The sequence below is a fragment of the Monodon monoceros genome, unplaced genomic scaffold (genome assembly GCF_005190385.1).
Source record: "Monodon monoceros isolate NGI ecotype Baffin Bay Population unplaced genomic scaffold, NGI_Narwhal_1 Super_Scaffold_12, whole genome shotgun sequence".
NCBI classification, from domain to species: Eukaryota; Metazoa; Chordata; class Mammalia; order Artiodactyla; family Monodontidae; genus Monodon; species Monodon monoceros.
In genome coordinates this window covers 164610027-164631195 of record NW_021703768.1, presented here as the reverse complement: position 1 = coordinate 164631195, position 21169 = coordinate 164610027, and the positions used below count along the sequence as shown (strand labels likewise).

Sequence of the window (21169 nt, the reverse complement as noted above, 5' to 3'; positions counted from 1 at the left end):
CAAAAAAATGGACAACCTGGAAGAAATGGACAAATTCTCAGAAAAGCACAACCTTCTGAGACTGAACCAGGAAGAAATAGAAAATACAAATAGACCAAGCACAAACACTGAAATTGAGACTGTGATTAAAAATCTTCCAACAAACAAAAGCCCAGGACCAGATGGCTTCCCAGGCAAATTCGATTAAACATTTAGAGAAGAGCTAACACCTATCCTTCTCAAACTCTTCCAAAATATAGCGGAGGGAGGAACACTCTCAAAATCATTCTACAAGACCACCCTCACCCTGATACCAAAACCAGACAAAGATGTCACAAAGAAAGAAAACTACAGGCCAATATCACTGATGAACATAGATGCAAAAATCCTCAACAAAATACTAGCAAACAGAAACCAACAGCACATTAAAAGTATCATACACCATGATTAAGGTTTCTTCAATATACACAAATCAATCAATGTGATACACCATATTAACAAATTAAAGGGTAAAACCATGATAATATCAATAGATGCAGAAAAAACTTTGAACAAAATTCAACACCCATTTATGATAAAAACTCTCCAGAAGGTAGGCATACAGGGAACCTACCTCAACATAATAAAGGCCATATATGACAAACCCACAGCCAACATCATTCTCAATGGTGAAAAACAGAAACCATTTCCTCTAAGATCAGGAACAAGACAAGGTTGCCCACTCTCACCACCATTATTCAACATAGTTTTGGAAGTTTTAGCCACAGCAATCAGGGAAGAAAAAGGAAAAAAGAGGAATCCAAGTTGGAAAAGAAGTAAAACTGTCACTGTTTGCAGATAACATGGTACTATACATAGAGAATCCTAAAGATGCTACCAGAAAACTACTAGAGCTATCAATGAATTTGGTAGGGTAGCAGGATACAAAATTACTGCACAGACATCTCTTGCATTCCTATACACTAATGATGAAAAATTTGAAAAAGAAACTAAGGAAACACTCCCATTTACAACTGCAATAAAAAGAATAAAATACCTAGGAATAAACCTACCTAAGGAGAAAAAAAACCTGTATGCAGAAAACTATAAGACACTGGTAAAAGAAATTAAAGATGATGAAAACAGATGGAGAGGTATATTATGTTCTTGGATTGGAAGAATCAACATTGTGAAAATGACTATATGACCCAAAGCAATCTACAGGTTAAGTGCAATCCCTATCAAACTACCAATGGCATTTTTCACAGAACTACAAAAAAAAAATTTCACAATTTGTAAGGAAACACAAACGACCCTGAATAGCAAAAACAATCTTGAGAAAGAAAAATGGAGCTGGAGGAATCAGGCTCCCTGACTTCAGACTATACTACAAAGCTACAGTAATCAAGACTGTATGGTACTGGCACAAAAAGGAATATAGATCAATGGAACAGGATAGAAAGCCCAGAGATAAACCCACGCACATATGGTCACCTTATCTTTGATAAAGGAGGCAAGAACATACAATGGAGAAAAGACAACCTCTTCAATAAGTGGTGCTGGGAAAATTGAACAACTACATGTAAAAGAATGAAATTAGAGCACTTCCTGACACCATACACAAAAATAAACTCAAAATGGATCAGAGACCTAAACATAAGACAGGACACTATAAAACTCTTAGAGAAAAACACAGGAAGAGCACTCTTTAACATAAATCACAGTAAGATCCTTTTTGACCCACCTCCTAGAGAAATGGAAATAAAAACAAAAATAAACAAATGGGACCTAATGAAACTTAAAAGCTTTTGCACAGCAAAGGAAACCATAAACAAGACAAAAATACAACCCTCAGAATGGAAGAAAATATTTGCAAATGAAGCAACAGACAAAGGATTAATCTCCAAAATTTACAAACAGCTCATGCAGCTCAATATCAAAAACACAAAAAACCCAATCCAAAAATGGGCAGAAGACCTAAACAGACATTTCTCCAAAGAAGTTATACAGATTGCCAACAAACACATGAAAAGATGCTCAACATCACTAATCATTAGAGAAATGCAAATCAAAACTACAATGAGGTATCACTTCACACCGGTCAGAATGGCCATCATCAAAAAATCTACAAACAATAAATGCTGGAGTGGGTGTGGAGAAAAAGGAAGCCTCTTGCACTGTTGGTGGGAATGTAAATTGATACAGCCATTATGGAGAACAGTATGGAGGTTCCTTAAAAAACTAAAAATAGAACTAGTATACGACTGAGCAATCCCACTACTGGGCATATACCCTGAGAAAACCATGATTCAAAAAGAGTCATGTAAAAAAAAAAAAAAAAAAGTCATGTACCACAATGTTCATTGCAGCTCTATTTACAATAGCCAGGACATGGACGCAACTGAAGTGTCCATCAACAGATGAATGGATAAAGAAGATGTGGCACATATACACAATGGAATATTATTCAGCCATAAAAAGAAACGAAATTGAGTTATTTGTAGTGAGGTGGATGGACCTAGAGTCTGTCATATAGAGTTAAGTAAGTCAGAAAGAGAAAAACAAATACCATATGCTAACACATATATATGGAATCTAAGGAAAAAAAGGTCATGAAGAACCTAGGGGCAGGATGGGAATAAAGACCCAGACGTAGAGTGGACTTGAGGACACAGGGAGGGGAAGGGTAAGCTGGGACGAAGTAAGAGAATAGCATTGACATATATACACTACCAAATGTAAAATAGATAGCTAGTGGGAAGCAGCCACATAGCACAGGGAGATCAGCTCGGTGCTTTGCGACCACCTAGAGGGGTGTAATAAGGAGGGTTGGAGGGAGACGCAAGAGGGAAGGGATATGGGAGAATAAGTATGCATACAGCTGATTCACTTTGTTATACAGAAGAAACCAACACAACACGGTAAAGCAATTATACTCCAATAAAGATGTTAAAAAAAAGAAAAAAGAAAAGGCAGGCAGAGGACATGCGTGGGGGTCTATTCTGGGAAGACCTTATAGGGTCCTTCTCAGTTACAATTGGTCACCAGTACTAACAGTTGAAACAGCAAAGAGTTGGCCTCCAACCCACACCCCCCTTCCAAATCTAGAGTGCTTCCAGTTGGCTGGACCCAGTTCATCTCCAACATTCTAGCTGCAAGGGATTCTTTGAAAGGTCATGTTTTGCTGGCCAGTCTCTGCATTAGATATTAGAAGGGTGTTGGGATGGAGACTAAGTGTAAGTCCACCCATATCGACCTCCAGGCAGAAACTTTAAGACGCTTTCTGTTTTTGACACTTTCCAACTTGCACTGATTCCCATATAAACAAAAGCAGATGGCCCATAATCCTAACAACAGATGTATTAGTCTGAGTTCCCCCAAGAGCACACTTGAAGACAATTATTTCAATGTGAGCAATTATTGAGGAGGTGATCCCAGGAAGCAGAGTGAAGGAATGTGGAATCAAGACATAGAAGAGAAGTCAATAAAACGTGTGATACCAAACACTGTATTAATTAGTCATTGCTAAGTCCCAAAACTTAGCAACTTAACACACTTTTTAACCTAAGAGTTTCTAAGCGTCCCAAATCCAGGTTAGGAGGCAGGGATCGTTGGGGATAATCTTCGAGTCTCTCTTCCACAAGCACATCCCTACCCTTAGCAATGAGAGCTCAATCCTTCCAGGGTACTCTGAGAGACCATATAGCAGAGCCCTCAGAACTGACCCCCTGAGGAGTAAGGAAGTGGAATATCTATCCACCAATGCCTGTCCCACATTGTTTGAGGGCCACTCCAAAGGCAATAATTTTATAGTATGTATTAGTCCTTTGGGGCATTACAACAAATTACCATAGACTGGGTGACTTATATAGAAATTTATTTCTCACAGTTCTAGAGGCTGGAAGTCCAAGGTCAGGGTGTCAGTATGGTCAGGCTCTGGTGAGACCCCTTTTCTGGGTTGTAGATACTGACTTCTCATTGTATGATCACTGGGCAGAAAGACAGCAAGAGAGCTCTCTGACCCCTTCTTACAAGGGGACTAATCTTATAGACAAGGACTCCACCCTCATACATAACTATGTCCCAAGTCTCCACCTCCTAATATCATCACATTGGGAATTAGGATTTCAACATATGAATTTGGGATTGGGGAGGACATACATTCAGTCCACAACATCCACACAGGCTGAGGAGAATGGCCTTAGTGTAGTGAATTGAATGATGGTCTCCCAAAAGATATGCCCTAACCCCTAGAACCCGTGAATGTGACTTTATTTGGAAAAAGGGTCTTTTCAGATAATTAAGGATCTTGAGATGAGATCATCCTGGACTTAGGGTGGGCCCTACAACCAATGATTGGTGTCCTCCTAAGAAGAGGAGGTAACACATAGAGACACACATAGAGAAGAAGCCCACATGACAATGGAAATAGAGATTGGAATGATGTAGCTATAGGCCAAGAAATGCCAAGGACTGCTGGAAAACACCAGAAGCTACGAGAGCGTGGCTTGTCCCTCAGAGCCTCCAGAAGAAACCAACACCACTGATACCTTGATTTTGGACACCTGGCTCCCAGAACTTACAGATTTCTGTTTTTGAAACCACTGTGGTCATTTGTTATGGCAACCCTAGGAAACTAATGCAGTTAGAGAGCTGAAGGCACTTGTGGTGTAAAAGGGAACTGTTTGCAAGTGACCTCCAAGGCAGTCCAAGACAGTAGTGGCACCAATAGTATCTGCTATAATAGAATATTTTTATTTTTATTTTTTTGTCTCTGGAAAATTGTTGCAAATGCAACCAAGAAATTATGAAGGTGACAGCACCTCTTTCCCTTGGGAAGCTGACATTGGCTATATTTCTGGCTACCTGTCATTTAACCTTCCATCTTCCTATGATCACCTTGATCTCCCTTTTATTTTTATTTATTTATTTATTTTATTTATTATTTTTGGCTGCGTTGGGTCTTCATTTCTGCACACGGGCTTTTTAGTTGCAGTGAGCGGGGCCTACTCTTCCTTGCGGTTTGTGGGCTTCTCATTGTGGTGGCTTCTCTTGTTGCAGAGCATGGGCTCTAGGCTCACGGGCTTCAGAGTTGTGGCTCGTGGGCTTCAGTAGCTGTGGCTCGCGGGCTCTAGAGCACAGACTCAGTAGTTGTGGCGCACGGGCTTAATTGCTCCATGGCATGTGGGATCTTCCCGGACCAGGGCTCGAACCCATGTCCCCTGCATTGGCAGACGGATTCTTAACCACTGCACCACCAGGGAAGCCCTGATCTCCCTTTTATGGGGAAAATTCCCCACTGAGAATAGTCTTAGCATAATGGTTGTTCCAACACCAGCCTCCCCTCCTGGGGCAGGAATGGGACCCATGCTCAGCCAACATAAGGCTCATTGTTTTGACTCTTGGATGAGTGGCCCAGGGTCATTTGAAAGTGTTTGAAGGACAGTGGCAGGGTAGCATGTGGCCAGAGCTGTCTGCCAGCTCTATGACCTTGGCTTTAAATCCTCCTGCTGGCCCCCAAGGAGGAAGGCTCATCTAACACAGATGAGCTGAGAATGTAATTCCGATGAACTTTCTGTCCATCAAGAAAGTTCACCGACGTCCTGTGATAATACACAAGTGACCAGGAGAAGGGATGCACTGAGCCCTGCTGGGAACTTCCCCCCTCCCCACAACATGAAGTATTAGCTGGGTAGAAAGAAGAGGAAATCTGAACAGAACTGTGTTCCCAGACCTGGGCAAACTTGCTGTGCCCAACTCCTGTCTCTGGGGTCACTGTCTCTAGATGACTAAGGAAAATTCTATATGCCAATATTGACACCATTTCTCAGCCCTTCACTCTCAATGTGGGGTCTAATCCAGTAATGTGGGGGCTTCTGCCATGGAATGCAATTGTCTTTGCTTGGGTTCCCCCAGAAGTAGATACTGACCCAAGGACTCGTGGGCAAATCATTTATTTGGGAGGCGAACCCAGGAAACACAAGTAGGTGTTCAGGGATATGAGAAAGAAAGGGGAGGGCACCCGATACTGGTGCACAGATGAGCAGGTTTCCCCTGTAGGCAGCTCTGGCCCAGCCCTGCTAGGAGACTCTGGGGGACTGCATTGGACGTGCCCCTCAGAGTCATCCCACCTGAGGGCGGAGGGAACTGGGGTATTGATCCACCAGTTCCCATCAGTTGTTAGTTGATGGCTGCTGATGGTGACAGGGGTGGAGATGTAGCTGTTAGCTGTTCATTCCCAGGCACTTCTAACCTGCTGGGCAGGCTTTGGCAACTTTAGAGAAGCCTGTTGGGCAAAACATGCAGACACTAGCAGCTGGGAGTATCTACCAAAGGTTACGGCCATTCATCTTTAGCATCAGCAATTCATAACCCTCACGGTGTCCACTAGACCTCCAGCGAGCCCTCAGTTTCACCCCTTTCTCCAAGTCTATTTCTACAGCTTTTAGTCAATTTTGTGAGCCTCTGATATTATTTCCATAAAACTCATCCTTTAAAGCTAGTATGCACAGGATCCGTTTCTGTTGCATGCAGACAAAAACTCTGACTGCTGTTCCCTGCCATCCTACATTTGGAGTGAAATAATCTGTAAATAACATAACTGGGCATGTAAAAACTTTTTTCCCAAAGATAATTTTCAAAGTAACACTAAGGAAATTAAAGAAAAAATATTTGTCCAGATTTCAGGGGCACCCCACATACTCAGGTTAACAGTCTCTGTTGAACTGCTACCACCCTGGTCCAGCCTCCACCATCTCCTACCCGGTCTAGTACAGTTGCCTCCTCGCTGGTCTCTGGGTTTCCACCCTCACTCCTCCCATCCCTGTCTCCTCCCCACAAGCAGCCAGAGGGCGCTTGTAAGAACTTAAGTTAGATCATGTCCCTCCTCTGCTCAGAACCCTTCATGGCTCCCACCTCACTCAGAGCAAAAGCCAAAGTCCGTCTTGTAGCCCACAAGGCCCTGCCTCGTCATCTCCCTGCCTTCACCTCCTCCACTGCTCCCCTCGTTCACTCTGATCCAGGTTCCTCGCTATTCCACAAACGTGCCATGCCTGGTCCAGCCTCAGGGCCTTTGCACTTTCTGTTCCTTCTTCCTGGAATGCTCTTTCCCAGGTAACCATGGGGATTGCTTCTTCACTTCCTTTAATCCCTTCAAAGTCATTGAGACCATCCCAAGCCATCTGATTTAAAATTGCAAACAACCCTGTTTTAAAATGTAGATTTTATTATCATTCAGGTATGGTGAGGCCAACAGATCGAGAGAGGACTGCCATTGAAAAGACACAGTTCCCAGCAGGAGGGGAGGCACACGGTGCCCTGAAGAGCCACACAGAGAAGCACCAGGATTGGTCAGGAGGCAGGGGGAGCAAGGGGAAACTTGGTGGTTTCATTGTGGTTTCTGCAGAAAGGAATGGGTGAGGCACAGTGACCAGGCTTAGGCGTGACTAGTCTGGATAATTTCAGTGGGTTCTGGGCATAGGAACTGTCCTTAGTTGTCTGGTATCTGGCTCTGGAATTATGAGGATAGGTAAATAGTGGCCCAGAGTGTTGGAACTGATAAAAAGAGGTGATTGGGGTGTGGAATCTGGATTGGAGTCCTTTACTAGCTCTAAGAATCGGCTAACCCTGGGAGGGACAGTCTTTTGTGACTCAACCAGGCCCCAGATGTCAAAGCATCAGAAACATGGTTAACGCAAAACCCCATGCCAACACTCCATTCCCCTTTACTGCATGGTTTTTCTCCACAACAATGAACAATCCGTGACATGCTGTGCAGTTTACTTCTTTAATTTGTTGACTGACTCCCAGACTGGGTGCCAGCCCCAGGAAGCACAAACATTTGTCTGTTTTAGTAGTCCCTGTTCTAACGCCAGCACCTAGGACAACACCTGTCACAGTGAATTGTATGAATGAACTGATCAATATATTCCAGGAGTTATGGAATGATTACTCTTCAGCAGTTGGTAGTGAAAGTCCAGAGCCTGTATAGGATCTTAGTGGTTTCCCTGATTTGACCCTCAAGCACTGTGTTTCTTTGCATCCCCAGCAGAGCAGGAAATCTGCCTAGTATTCACAATCCAATAATGGGGGAAATTGTATCCTGTGAACATCCACTTCTCAAACTTGACCCGTTCACAGGAGTGGGCATCTCTAGCTGGGTGATGCCCCTAGTTCTGAGCCAGAGGAAGGGGATGCTCCTCCCTGGAGGTGACCCTCGGTCACATTTTTCCTTCACCCCCTCCTCTGTCCTAAAAATAACCAGGATGCTGGAAGCTGTTGAGGCTGCATTGAGCTATTTTTAACCTTAGGATCTAGGCTGTGACCAGGCTGGACTTAGCCACAGCAAAAACATGTCGGTGGAGAAGGCTCACCTCAGAGAGGATTTTGAGCATCCTTATAATGTGCAAGTTACAATATCTGATTTAGTAGATGGTGTGAATTGAGAGTTATTGGGGAAGCAGCAGAAGAAAGAGTGAAATGAAAGAATTTATTCATTCATTCAGTGCCAGGCCTTTTTCTGGGTACTGGGAATACAGTAAGGAAAAAGCAGACAAAAATCTGTGCCCTGGAAATAAACGGGATGAGCTTAGAATATCTACTTGTGTCTGAAAGCAAGGAAAGGGCTTTTAAAGACTAAGGGTTCTGTCAAAAGAACACACAAACTAGCTTGAAGGGGCTCCCCCTGGTCAAAATTGGGATAAGATCCTACCCTGTTAGCCAAAATCCCATGTCATAAAAACCTTGCTTACAGATGTTAAATTCAATTTCTTACAGCTCCAATCAGAGCAATTAAATAAACAGACTGGGGGCTTCCCTGGTGGCGCAGTGGTTGAGAGTCCGCCTGCCGATGCAGGGGACACGGGTTCGTGCCCCGGTCCGGAAAGATCCCACATGCCGCGGAGCGGCTGGGCCCGTGAGCCATGGCTGGTGAGCCTGCGCGTCCGGAGCCTGTGCTCCGCAATGGGAGAGGCCACAACAGTGAAAGGCCCGCATACCGCAATAAATAAATAAATAAACAGACTGTCTGGAAGTTTCACACAACAAGAATAAATGCCAAGGATTTTTGAAAAGCAGTATGGTGCATTATTTCCTCTGGGACAGTCATACTGAACCATGGATTAATCAAACATGGAGCTGGCGCCCTAGAAAGTATTCTGCTATCAGGATGTGTCATTTCTGATTGACTTATTCTACTCTGGAATAGTAGGAGCTGCCAATTTCTGGGTCCTTTCTGGGCCACTCTTCTACGTGCTTCAGGTACATTATCTCACTTGATCCTAACCACAAATGAACAAGTTAGGTTCTGATTACCAGTGTTTCCTAGAAGAGGCAACTGAGCATCCAGACCCTCTAAAGCACAATTTAGCAAAAGAGGAGGAGAAAGAGAAGGATGAAGTATTTTAGTAGTAGTCTTTTTTCCCTTTCAGTAGGTGAATAAGTCTATCAATCAGAATTCAATTCTGCTGCACAGATCAGAAAACTCAAATAACAGTGGCTTAAACAAGAAAGAGGTATGTTTTTTTCTCCCTTGTAGGTGTATAGTGGTAGGCAATTCACAGCTGGTAGGGCATCCCCACAGTTATCAGGGACCTAAGGGACTTCTAACTTTTCGCTCTCTTATTTTGGGCTTCCATCCTCATGGCCACAGAATGGGTGCTACACCTCCGGCCATCATACACATGCTCCATGCAATCTTAAGAGGTAAAGGGCTAGGGCATACCTGCCAACTGAGTCATCAACATTTGAGAGTTTACTAGAAGTTCCACTCAATAACTTTCATTCATATTTCATGAGGCTACTGCTATCTGCATTAAAGGTTAGGAAATGTGCTTTTAGCTGAGCACATTGTCACTCCCAGTAAATATGGGGAGTTCTGTTAGAGCAAAGAATAGGGGATATATACTGAGGACGCAACAAGCAAGCAATCTCTGACACAATAAGCATGCTGCATTTCCCTTCTTGTTTTTATTTCTTGCACAGGATTTCTGGCCCATGCCCCCTTGCCCTTACCCTTCAGCACATACCAGCCTGTCTTCCAAATACCAGAACGGAAGCTTTTGTTGCTGCTGAATCATGCTTTGCCACACACAAGCCACAGAATTAATAGCCTGGGGAGCAGCCCTCAACCAGTAACTGACAGGAATTGGTGGGTAAATACCTCAGCTCTCTCACCCTTCAGTGGGACAGCTCTGAAGTGTACATGCCTTATGCTGTCTCCCATAGGTCCCCAAATAGACTTAAGCTCCAGTTGCTCCAGCAGGAAAACACACGAAACACGCCCTTCACTGCCTTCCTCCCCTTCCTCTCTCCTCCACTGGTGTTTCTGGGGGTCACCTCCCAAATAAATTATTTGACTTCAAATCCTTGTCTCAGGATCTGCTTTGAGAGGAGCTCAAATAAGAAAGAAAGAAAGAAAGAAAGAAAGAAAGAAAGAAAGAAAGAAAGAAAGAAAGAAAGAAAGAAAGAAAGAAAGAAAGAACCGATTCGAAAAGATACATGCACCCCAATGTTCATAGTAGCATTATTTACAAATGCCAAGATATGGAAGCAACCTAAGTGTCCATCAACAAACGAATGGATAAAGAAGATGTGATATAAAATGGAATACTACTCAGCCACAAAAAAGAATGAAATGTTGCCATTCACAACAATGTGCATGGACTTGGAGGGCATGCTAAGTGAAATAAGTCAGACAAAGACAAATACTGTATGATATCACTTATATGTGGAATCTAAAAACTAAAACTAGCTAGTGACTATAACAAAACAGAAGCACTCACAGATATAGAGAAAAAACTAATGGTTACCAGTGGGGAGAGGGAAGTGGAGAGAGGGAAGACAGGGGTAGGGAATTAAGAGATACAAACTACTATGTATAAAATAAATAAGTTACAAAGATATAAAATACAACACAGAGAATCTAGCCAATATTTTATAATTATAAATGGAATACAACCTTTAAAATTTGTGAATCACTATGTTGTACACCTGAATCTTATATAATATTGTACATCAACTGTACTGCAATTTTAAAAATTAAATTAAATTAAAAGATCAGTGCTTCCCTGGTGGTGCAGTGGTTAAGAATCCACCTGCCGATGCAGGGGACATGTGTTCAAGCCCTGGTCCAGGAGGATCCCACATGCCGCGGAGTAACTAAGCCCATGAGCCACAACTACTGAGCCTGCTCTCTAGAGCCCGTGAGCCACAACTATTGAGCCCACATGCCACAACTACTGAAGCCCATGTGCCTAGAGCCCATGCTCCACAACAAGAGAAGCCACCACAATGAGAAGCCTGCGCACCGCAACGAAGGGTAGCCCCTGCTCGCCGCAACTAGAGAAAGCCTGCACGTAGCAATGAAGACCCAACGCAGCCAAAAGTAAATAAATTAAATAAATAAGTAAAGATCAGTGGCATGTCTACATGTCTGCTACAAAAGGGGGAAAGGTTTTGACCCCTTTTATTACCCTGGTAGTATCCAAACACTTCTCTTGACATATCTAAGGTACTGAAAGTCACGTCTCTCTCTTTTCTCTAATAGAAAGAATAAGCAGTGTTTGGTGTTCACCCATATGTTCTCCTCCATTTCCCAGACCCTCTTGCAGTTAGAACAGACCCATGTGACTCATTCTAGCCAATGGATTATCACTACCAGATGGAGGCAGTTAACAGCTGGTGTGCCCCCTCTATCCTTCTCTTCCCCTCCCAAGGTAGCTTTGGAAGCCTGTGAGAGATGGTGCTGGTGCAAAATGGAGGAAGGTTGGATCCCTGAGTCACTGCTTGGATGCAAGCCCTGCTAACCAGCTTCACAGGAATGAGAAACAGACTTGTGCTGGGTACAGCCACTAAAGTTTCCAGTTTGTTTGTTATCACCACTGAACGGAGCCTTACACTGACTAGCGAGCCTACTTTGTGGACAAAGGGAGAATTCTCAGGGAAATTTTGCAGACGTTACATGTCATTTTCCCCAGCTACAATTTGCATAATTCATTTTCTGAGAAGAATTCACAGAACTTAGTGAAGAACTAAGACCTATAGGCAGCAGTTTGCTGATCCCCTTTTCATGAGAGAGGAGAAATCATTTATTACATAGTGGATGCCATGGGGTCTCTTTAAAGGGGATATAGCCAAGAGCCTCTCCTAGGAGTGAGGCACATAAATCAGTTCACCAATCTGGGCCTCAGTTTCCCCATTTGGAAGGCTGTATGGGAAAGTCTCTGCAATCCATTCTCTCATTTTAAAAACTTTCCTTGATTCTAATTTCAGTCTGAAAAAAATCTGGGGAAGGGGAGAAGAGCGGAAATTTGGAAATAATTACCCTCCCTATAGCAACCCCTGAAGATCACAAAAAGGTTATAGTGAGAATGGGAGCAAGAATTCTAAAGCTTCTCCACTCCTGGGGAACCTGCTATCCTAAATTTAAACTTGGCAGAGATTTTGGCAACATCCTCAGGCCTCTTTCTGCCAAGAAACTCACTGAAATTAACAAATGGCTTATTTGCTTATGTTTGGTCTGTCCTCAGTACAGGAACAGTTTTCCAGGCACATAACTGATTATATCCAAATTTACTTCCAGTTTTCTCCTCTCTGCAGTTGTGTCATGTCCTCAGTTTGAAAGGTCACGTTCATCAGATTAGAATACGAGAGGTTGGCATGCAGACATTTCATGTAAATGCCTGAATGCCTGAAGCAGGATAAGGAGGAAACAAACTCTTGCAGAAGAAAAATAATAACAGCTCAGACACAGTCTTAGAGTTGTACATATATTAAATTTAGCAACATCCAACTTTTTTAACCACCTGAGCTCCTTTGCCGTATGTAACTTCTTTTGCCCAGACCATTCCAATAAATTTGTAACCCATAATAATGAATTTATCATACAAAAATGCAAAAGGTGAAAATGGATGATCTAAAATAACACAAATTGTTAACACCCTGGTCTAAGTCTCCATCATTTCCCACATGGACCAGGGCTGTTGTTTCTGCCCAGGTCTCCTGGTTCCTGCCCTCACCCCTGATGGTCTGTTCCCCCTGCAGCAGCCAGAGGACGCCAGTGAGCACCTGAGTCCAGTCACTGGCCTCCCCTGCTCAGAACTTTGCACAGCTCCCACTTCATTGGGATAAAAGCCAAAGTCCTTCCCACATCCCCCAGAGCCCTGCACAGTCTGCCGCCAACAACTCCCTGCCCTCGCCTCCTCCCACTCTCCCCCTCACCTACTCCCTCCAGCCACACTGACTTCTTTGCTGTTGCTCAAACATACTAGGCATGGTCCTACCTCAGGGCCTTTGAACTTGCTGTTCCCACTGCCTAGAAAGCTCCTTCCTCCCAGCTTCCTCATCCACCTGCAACAAGTTTACTCAGTTCCCACATTTCTAACCCACTTCTAACCCCCTGAAATTACAACTCACTCCCCAGCACCCCCGATCCACTTACCCTGCTCTATATTCTTTCTTCCATAGTATTTACCACCTTTTTCTTTTAGGAAATAACTTTTTATTTTATATTGGAATATAGTTGATTAACAATGTTGTGTTTCAGGTGTACAGCAAAATGATTCAGTCATACATATACATGTATCTATTCTTTTTCAAATTCTTTTCCCATTTAGGTTGTTATATAATATTGAGCAGACTTCCCTGTACTATACAGTAGGTCCTTGTTGGTTATCCATTTTATTTATTTTTTATTTTTTTACTTTATTTTTGGCTGCATTGGGTCTTCGTTGTGGTGCTCAGGCTTCTCACTGCGGTGGCTTCTCTTGTTGCAGAACACGGGCTCTAGGTGTGGGCTTCAGTAGTTGTGGCACACCGGCTCAGTAGTTGTGGCTCTCAGACACAGTAGCTGTGGTGCACGGGCTTAGTTACTCCGCAGCATGTGGGATCTTCCCAGACCAGGGATCAAACCCGTGTCCCCTGCATTGGCAGGCAGATTCTTAACCACTGAGCCACCAGGGAAGTCCCTGGTTATCCATTTTAAAAATAACAGTGTGTACATGTCAATCCCATACTCCCCAACTATCCCTCCCCTCACCCCACCCCTCCCCTCCCCCGCCGCCGTAACCATAAGTTCATTCTCTATGTCTGTGAGTCTGTTTCTGTTTTGTAAATAAGTTCATTTGTATCATTTTTTTTAGATTCCGTATATAAGCAATGTCATACGATATTTCACTTTCTCTGTCTGACTAATTCGCTTAGTATGATAATCTCTAGTTCCATCCATGTTGCTGCAAATGGCATTATTTCATTCTTTTTAATAGCTGAGTAATATTCCATTGTATATAGGTACCACATCTTCTTTATCCATTCCTCTGTCGATGGACATTTAGGTTGCTTCCATGTCTTGGCTATTGTAAACAGTGCTGCAATGAACATTGGGGTGCATGTATCCTTTTGGACCACGTTTTACCACCTTTTAACATACTTTATGTCTCGGGAGGTTTTAATATTTATTTATTTACTTTGGCTGCACCGGGTCTTGGTTGTGACATGTGGGATCTAGTTCCCTGACCAATCTAGTTCCCCTGCACTGGGGGCGTGGAGTCTTAACCACTGGACCACCAGGGAAGTCTCTATGTCTCGTGTTTATTATCCACCAACCTCCACTCGAATTGAAACCCCTTGAGGATGGGAGCTTTGTTTATTCACTCCTGTAGCTCAGACATCTAGAAAGTACCTGGCCCATAGTAGGTACACAGTACATATTATTGAAGGAACGGATAAATGAACAAATGAATGACTTGCTTTACAATATCTGACTTATGGAAATTTTGGAATATCTCAGTGTTGACTTTTTAATAGGTTTTCATTTTCTTCTTCCTCCCTATTGTTTCCTGTTTGAGTTCAAATCCCATCCTCGGTCCTCTAGAATTCTCTCCACCCACAGGCATACAGCCCCCATGCTCCAACCTTCTGTATTTTTTTTTTTTTTTTTTAGAAACTGTTTATTTTCCGTTCACCTACTTCCATTTTAAGAGTTTGTGGAAGAGCAGCTTAAGACCACTCAGTGGTTGTTCCTACCCATTCAGTGGCCTGAGAAGTGGGAGCTGCAGACCAGTCTTCGGTGGCAGGCTGAGTGCTCCAGTCAGTGGGGAACTGCTGAATAGGCACAGAGGGCACCTGCCCACCTTCGGACCAGTCCAAGACCTCAGGCTGAGTAGCAGTGAACTCAGGAGCTGGAGCAGTCCATTCACCCTGAAATTCTTCCTTGGTCACAGCCTTCACAGCTGCCACCTGCTCTTCCTTTTCAATCTCTTCAGGATCTCTGTTGAAGTAGAAATCAGGCATGACCTCCCATGGATGTTCACGGGAGATGGTGCCACGCATGTGCAGAGCTTCCCGGGCAAGCATCCACCAAATCAGACCCACTGAGTGAGCTCCCTTTTTAGGATCGTACAGCAGGATACACCAAGTTAGTCTGCAAACAGAAAGGCCAAATAATTCCTGAGAGGTCCAAGATTAAGAAATCATGGAGAAAAGCAGAAGAAAACACAGGCCATCTTTAAAATGTTTTCATCTCTCCTTAGAGCTTTTGTACATTAAAATCATACATTTGTATCAAGTATTACTATCAAACTCCACTCATTGGGCCAGAGACCCTTGTGGTGTTAGCGAAAAACTTGCCCCTCATGTAGAACACTACCTACACTTGTGAGTTCATTGGCCAGTGGCTGTATTTTTACTAAACCTGAATCTCATGGAATAGTACCAACACCTGGGCCTTTCTGGGGGCATGACAGCTCTGTAGGTTTCATATAAACAGAGACCGGGGTTTCTCAACCTCTGCACAGTTGGGTCCAGATCCTTCTTTGCAGTGGGGGCCGTCCTGCGCATTATAGGAAGTTCACAAGCATCCCTGGCCTCCACCCACTAGATGGCAGTAGCCCCCTCTGACCCCATTCACGACAATTAAAAATGTCTCCAGCTTTATCAAACTCTCCAAGGAGAAAAGGCACCCCAGGTCAAGAATCACTGGGTTAAATGTTCCTCGCAGATTACCAAACCCACAATCCAATAAACTTCCCAGATAGTGCTCTTCGTGTTCGTTGTTAAACTAGCACCATTTTCTTTTTATCCATGTGAGACAAAATCCAAGTGCACACTAGAGCCAAAAAGTCCCCAGCCATGCCCAGAGGTGAGCACAACACCACTTCCACAACTTTTGCACCAAAATGGCATTAATCAGGAGGAAACTCAGATAAAGCCAAACTGAGGGGCATTCTACAAAGTACTCAACCTGTGCTGTTGAAAAGAATCAGGGTCATGTACAGCATGGTGACTAAAGTTAACAATACTGTATTATATATTTGAAAATAAGATCTAAGGGAGTAGAGTGGATATATGTATACATATGACTGATCACTTTACTGTACAGCAAGAAACTAGCACAACACTGTAAAGCAACCATACTCCAATAAAAATTAATTTTTAAGAAAAGAGCTTATGGGGCTTGCCTGGTGGCGCAGTGGTTGAGAGTCCGCCTGCCGATGCAGGGGACGCAGGTTCGTGCCCCGGTCCGGGAAGATCCCACATGCCGCGGAGCGGCTGGGCCCGTGAGCCATGGCCGCTGAGCCTGCGCGTCCAGAGCCTGTGCTCCGCAACGGGAGAGGCCACAACAGTGAGAGGCCCGCATACCGAAAAAAAAAAGAGCTTATGTCCCTGGTAATGGTCTGTCCTATGGATAACCTGGGACCACTATCAGTGTTAACATATATTAAAATATTCTATTGAAATTCTTGATTTTATTTGTCATTTAACAATTGAGAGATTTACTACTTGCAAGGCACTGTGATGGGGTATGAGGAATGACTATAATATTTGCTGAGCACACACTGTATGCCAGACACTAGACAAAGCCTTTTCTGTGGGTTATTTTGTTCAATCCTTACAACAACCTTGTGAGGTAGCAGCTGTCCCACCTCTCCTCACTACGTATTACAAATAGAGAAAATGAGATGCGAAGAAGTTAAAACTGATTTTTTTTTAATTTTAAGTAAAAAAAAAAAGTCTTAGGGAGCAGATCTGAAAAGTTCTCTTCACAGTAAAAAGATTTTTGAACTATGTGCAATGATGAATGTTAACTAAACTTACTATGGTAATCATTTCACAATACATACATATGTCAATAAACAAGGACCTACTGTCTAGCACAGGGAACTATACTCAATATTTTGTAACAACCTATAAGGGAAAAGAATCTGAAAAATATACATATATGTGTGTATACATAAATATGCATATATGTATAACTGAATCACTATGCTGTATACCTGAAACTAACGACATTGTAAATCAACTATACTTCAAAAAAATAAAAAATATATATATACATATATCAAATCATCATGTTGCACACCTGAAACTTATACAATGTTATATGTCAATGAAACTGTGAAAAATAATACGTGTATAAATGTATATACATATACATATAAAGACAGACAGAGACATAGGGAGGTGAAAATAACATGGAAAATGTTAATAATTGGAGAGTCTAGGTGAAGTGTTTGTGGATGTTCATTGTACTGTTCTTGTAATTTTTCTATAGGTTTGAACATTTTCAAAATAAAATGTTAGAAGAACAAGTTACCTAGTCTATTGCCAAAATTTTAATTAATTCAAGTATGGAATCTGGGTATCAAAATGCCCCCCAAGTTAGAGTTTAATAAAGGATATAGAGGAAGAATATTGGAGATTTTCAGAAAATACTTGGTTATCAATACACATTCGCCATGGATGATCTACATTTTCCAATCTCTACCCACAAGCAAATTGTGTTGTCCAGATTCAAGAGCCATTTTTCTCCTCTGAAAGTAGGAATGCTTTCAAGATTTGCATAAACCATTTCAGGGCCAGGGAACCTTAGGATAGATGCGAATCTTGGAATGTGGGTTGTTAGAATATTTTGAAGCTGGTGAGAAAAAAAAGACAGAATATCTGCAAGACAAAATAGGCATCTGCAACTCCCGGTCAACACAAAGATAAGTAGAAATGTCTCTGCCCTTGCGGGAACAGATTGAGTGGAAGGAGTTGATGGGTGTGAAGGCGATGCTGTCAAAATCCCGAAATAAAGATGTTCAAAACGCCCTTTCACAGCATGTCAGACAAATGCCGCGTGGGGACCTCGACATCCCACAGTGATGGAATGTCAAGCAGAGATTTTGAGAAAATGAGAGAGTGCGGAAGCGATGCATGAAAACATACCCTTTTCCTCTCTTTCCAAATCTGGGTCAAAGTGCCCAGCTGTGGAACCAGGACAGTTTCTCTGCTGTCTGGGAAGCAACATCACCTTATCCAAGTCTATCAGGGTGCCAGAATAGTTGGGCTTCCTATTATTAATTGATTTGTTTGATATACATTCATGGAGTGCTTACGTTCTAGGTGCTATGCTAAGCTTCGGAAAACACAGAGGATTCTGCCAGTTCCTGCCCTTGGAAGCTTGTAGTACAGTGAGGAGTACAAGAGAAGTAGTAACAAGAGTAAATAGTAACAAAGAGAAGTAGTAACAAGTGCGGTAGATTGAATTACTGGTCCCATTTCTTTACCCCTCCCCAAACCATACCCTGCACCATGGGACTTTACTGTCATTCTCACGAGAGGTAGAATCCCTGCCCCTTGTGTTTTAAAATAGTGCATTTTAGGGGGAATTCCCTGGCCGTTCAGTGGTTAGGACCCCGTGCTTTCACTGCCATGGTCCGAGGTTTGATCCCTGGTCGGGGAACTAAGATCCCGCAAGCTGCCCAGCGAGGCAAAATAAATAAAATAAAATAATAAAATAAAAATGTATTTTAGAAAGCTTGACTTATAGTAAGACCAATAGATCAGGAGATGATTTCCATTGAAAAGATAGTTTATTACTCCAAGTTCCCATAAGGAGGGGTTCATGACAAGCCATGTGAGGCCACACATGGATGCACCAGGGTCAGCCAGAGGAAGAGGGAAGGGGGAAGTGTGGGTAGGAGACTTTATTGTGTTTCCCTTAGGAGGAAACAGGTGAGGCTGGGTAAACAGACTTGGGATTGGCTAGTTTGAGTACTTTCAGCAGTCTCTGGGCATAGATGCTGCCCCTAGTTGTCCAATACCTGGACTTGAGTTGATTAGGTCAGGTGGATAGTGGCCCTGAGTGCAAGAGCCCAATAAAAGAGGTGGTTGGAGTGTGAACTCAGGATTGCTCGGTTTGCACGTGAAAGGTACATTCATAGGCAAGTTGTTTATTATCTCTAGGAAATGACTAACCCTAGGAGGGGCAGTATCTGCAGGGTCAGCAAGACCCCAGATGTCAAAGCATCAGAATACAGAAAAAAAAAAAGAAGACATAGTTAATACACGTTGATACTGGGTCATATGCCCTGCTTTGGTCAATGGAATGTAGTGGAAGAATCACTATGTCATTTACAAGCCTAGACCTCAAAAGACCTCATGTGTTTCCACTTGCCCTCTTGTCTCTGTCATTACCAGGCAGAGAGCTTCCCCCTGGGAACAGCTACTTCTTTGGCTGAGGCCCCAGAATAAACACATACAGAGTAGAAGTGGACCTGGATGCAATCTACAGAGAAGCTCATGCACGAATCAAGGCAGGCCGGCTGATCCTCACATGCCTCAGCCAAGTCCCAGTCAACCCTCAGATGTGTAGGCAAGATTAAAAGATAGTTACTTTTGGAACATTCACCAAAGTAGCCCATATGCTAGGCTGGAAAGCAAGTCTCAATAAATTTTGAAAGACTGAAATCATACAGAGTATGACCACAGTGGAATTAAACTGGAAATCAACAACAGAAAGATAACTAGAAAAGTCCCAATTGTTGGGAAATTTAACCACATAGCTCTAAATAACCTATAGATCAAAGGAAAATAATCACAGTGGAAATTAGAAAATATTTTTAACTGTATGATAATGAAAATGTAACATGTAAAAAGTTGTGGGATGCTGCTAAAGAAGTGATTAGAGAGAGATTAGCTTTGAATGCCTATATTTCAAAAGAAGAACGTTTAAAACATTGTCATTTCAAGATACTGAGTATTGGGGGGTTCTTTTCTTATGCAGCAATAGATGACTACTACAATAACGAGCATCCACAGTGTATACTAAATATCTTATAGGGACTTCCCTGGTGGTCCAGTGGCTGAGACTCTTTGTTCTCAATGCAGGGGGCCTGGGTTTGATCCCTGGTCAGAGAAATAGATCCCACATGTTGCAACTAAGAGTTCACATGCCGCAACTAAAGATCCCACATGTTGCAACTAAAAGATCCCACATGCTGCAACTAAAAGATCCCGCATGCTACAACTAAAGATCCTACATGCCACAACTAAAAGATCCTGCATGCCGCAACTAAAGATCCCACATGCTGCAATGAAGATCCCATGTGCCGCAACCAAGACCCAGCCCAGCCAAATAAATTAATTAAATAAATAAATATTTTTAAAGAAATACCTTATAAATAATATATTCATATATTTATATTATATCTAAACATATTTATATATTTATATAAATTTATTAAAACCTTATAAGTGTAATAGGAGGAAGATACTATTATTTTCTCCTTTTTTAGATGCATGTAAGCAGAGTCACAGAGTTTATGTAAATAGCTAATAAGAAACAAAAGCAGGATTCAAATTCAGGCAGACTGACTCTGGAGTCTAGGTTCTTAGCCACTTTGCTATACTGCCCTTAGAGGAGAAAGCTAATTATTACAACATTGTGATAAGTACTATTAATTCACAGAGGTGGGAGGGGCCTAACTCAAAGGATAAGAAAAAACTTCTGGAAAGAAGTGATGCTTGAACTGAGCATTGAGTACAAAAGGAATTACATAGATGACTAAGAGACAGTCAAGACTGATGAAAAAGTTGTGTAAAGGCCCACAGCCATAAGAACACAGCACAGATTTCGGTGTGGCTTGCCCTTAGGGTAGGCATGAGTGGCAGCAGGAAGTAAAGTTGAAGAGCTAATCCAGACCCAATCAAGAAAGGTCTTGCTGGGCTTCCTTGGTGGCGCAGTGTTTGGGGGTCCGCCTGCCAATGCAGGAGACGCGGGTTCGTGCCCCGGTCCGGGAAGATCCCACATGCCGCGGAGCGGCTAAGCCCGTGAGCCATGGCCGCTGAGCCTGGGCGTCCGGAGCCTGTGCTCCGCAACGGGAGAGGCCACAACGGTGAGAGGCCCACGTACCGCAAAAAAAAAAAAAAAAAAAAAAAAAAAAAAAAAAAA

The 21169-nt window shown here is 42.8% G+C and overlaps 1 non-coding gene across 1 annotated transcript; it reads right to left on the bottom strand.

Moving 5' to 3' along the window:
* Window positions 1–15509: 15509 nt before the first annotated feature.
* Window positions 15510–15670, bottom strand: LOC114893500. Its single transcript, XR_003792919.1, has one exon. It is a non-coding gene; the product is annotated as a small nucleolar RNA SNORA62/SNORA6 family (small nucleolar RNA).
* Between the last annotated feature and the right edge of the window lie 5499 nt (window positions 15671–21169).